The following is a 2808-nucleotide window of genomic DNA, read 5'->3' on the forward strand; positions in this document are numbered from 1 at the left end:
TTCTGGGTAGAACTTCCAGTACACTATTGAGTAACGGTGATGAAGGGCAGCTTCCTGGCCTTGTTCCTGATTTCAGGAGTAAATCTTTCAGTCTTTAACGTTGAGCATGATGTTTGCTGTGGCCTTTTGTACTACTCTTTTCCCTATTGAACAAATTTCCTTTTATTCCTGCTTTCTTGAGTGTTTTTCATGAAATAACATTGGATTTTCTTTGTAGATTTTTTGCATTAATTGATATGGTTATGTGTTTTTACTTCACACCATTATTGTGGTTGAATACATTGCTTACTTTTAATATGTTGAGCAACCTGAAATTCCTGGTGTAGAGATACTTGCTTATGGCATTATCCATTTAAAGTTCTGTTGGTTTCATGTTGCTATTATTGTGTGATAGATTTTTACATTCATATTTGTAAGTTGTACTGGGGTAGTTTTCTTGTTTTTTTCCTCTATTTTTAAAATCTTTTTTAAAATAGTGGTTTTATTTCATTCTAATTATTTATTTATTTTGGCCACGTCCCATGGCTTGTGGGATCTTAGTTCCCCAGTCAGGGATCGAACCCGAGCCCTTGGCAGTGAAAGCACAGAGTCCTAACCACTGGGCCACCAGAGAATTCCCCAGTTTTCTTTTTCAAGATGTATTTGTATAATCTGATTAGACTTGGCTTGGTGTAAGTGGTTTGGAGGGTTAGCATTAGGGCTGGGGCTGGTGTGAGGGTTGGGGCTGTGTATGGTTTATGGTTGCTGTTATGGTTTAAGTTTTATGCTTAATGAGTTATTTATGGGTATGGTTAATGAATATATTTTATGGTTTGCTTATGGTTATGGTTTGGCTTATTGGTTAAGGTTTATGGTTTTGGTCTCAGGGTGTTAGGGTTCTGTGTTAGAGTGGGTGTTAGGGTATGGGTGAGAATTGGGGTACAGGTAGGATGCGGGTAGAGCATGGGTTAGGGTAAGGTACAGGTTTAGGGTACGGGTTAGGCTAAGGTTAGGTCAGGGCTTAGGGTCAGGATCAGAGTTTAGGGTTAGGGTCCATGTCAGGATTAGCGTCAAGGTTGAGCGAGGCCATTGTTTTCTGCTCCTCCAGTTCTGGATTCTCATTGATAGATGAATGAAATGTCTGCTCTGGTCACCCACTGTTTCAAATTGAGCTCAGCCTTAGTCAAGGGTTCTTAGGGCCTCAGAGGTCATGCAGGGTTTCCCTCCACCCTCCCTCGTGGGAAGGGTGATGCAGGCCCCACTCTGTGTGGGCAGCCCCAGGTCCAGCATGGCCCTGACATGCAGGATACTAAGTAGACGTGATGTAAGACTTGGTGCATCAGTCTGCCAGCCCCCAGGTGCTGCCTTTTTTTTTTTCTTAATTAATTAATTAATTAATTTGGGGCTGTGTTGGGTCTGCATTGCTGCACGGAGGCTTTCTCTAGTTGCGGCGAGTGGGGGCTTCTCATTGCGGTGGCCTCTCTTGTTGCAGAGCACAGGCTCTAAGCGCGTGGGCTTCAGCAGTTGTGGCTCGCGGGTTCTAGAGCGCAGGCTCAGTAGTTGTGGTGCACGGGCTTAGTTGCTCCACAGCATGTGGGATCTTCCCGGACCAGGGCTCAAACCCGTGTCCCCTGCATTGGCAGGTGGATTCTTAACCACTGCGCCACCAGGGAAGTCTGGTGTTGCGTTCGTGAGGGCTGGTGGGGCCCTCTTGGGACTGGACGGATCCTTTGTTCCATCTGCACGGGTGTCCAAGCAGGTCTCAGAACAGCCCTTGGCCTCTGAGCATCCAGGCAGGCACCCACGTTCCTCCAGCTCAGGTTAGCCTTGGCCCCTCCATCCCCGTGGCCAATTACTGAGCTGATTGTGTCTTTACTCTTTAAAATTAAATCACTCTCTCCAGGTGGGCGAGAAGTTTACTTGTGAACTTGGTTAGGGTTAGGGGTTAGGGGTTAAGGGTTAGGAGTTAGGGTCAGGGTTAGGGCTAGGGCTAGGGCTAGGGGTTAGGGTTAGGCTTAGGGTTGGGTTAGGGTTAGGGGTTAGGTTTAGGGTTAGGGTTAGTGTTGGGGTAGGGTTAGGGTTAAGGTAGGGTTAGGGTTGGGTTAGGGTTAGGGTTTAGGGTTAGGGTGTCCAGCCTTACATCCCATTCAGCTGTGAGTGTAGATGTGGTCAGTCCAGTTGTATCACAGCCCCTGATTGAATTTTGTAAGAATTCCTCTCTCTCTCACTGTCCTTCTTTTTTTATAATTAATTGTTAGAGTGGGGTGTAGCTGATTTACAATGTTGTGTTTCTTGGTGCTGTACATCCACCTGAGTCACTTACAGAGAGACATCAATAAATTCTTTTCTAGTTTCTAGTAGTCAGATAGATGTTTTTTTCTGTGAATAGAGTGTGCTGAGTCCAGTTCCTTGAACAATGAGTATGTCTTGGCGATTACATTATTGGCGTATGGAACGGTATCTGTGCCAATTTCAACCTCCTGGTTTATGCATCACCGCACCACACTTTTCCCCTTAAGCAGCCATCAGTGTGTTTTGTAAATGTGTGATGGTGTTCGGTTTGTAATTCAGTTCATGGTTGGCGATTTTTAGATTCCCTTTATAAGTGATATCTTATGATAAGTTTCTCTTGCTGTCTAACTTATTTCACTCTCAATGACCAAACATAAGTCCCCCTGAGTTGCTGCAACTGGCCTCATTTCATTGATTTCAGGGCTGAGTAATATTCCGTTGTGCTTAAGTACCAAATTTTCTTTCACCATTTTTTCCTTCCAAGGACTATTAAGTTGTACCCAAGTCGAGGCTGTTGTAAACATAGCAGCAGTAAAC

The sequence above is a fragment of the Balaenoptera physalus genome (genome assembly GCF_965194825.1).
Source record: "Balaenoptera physalus genome assembly, contig: HAP1_SCAFFOLD_1369, whole genome shotgun sequence".
NCBI lineage: Eukaryota > Metazoa > Chordata > Mammalia > Artiodactyla > Balaenopteridae > Balaenoptera > Balaenoptera physalus.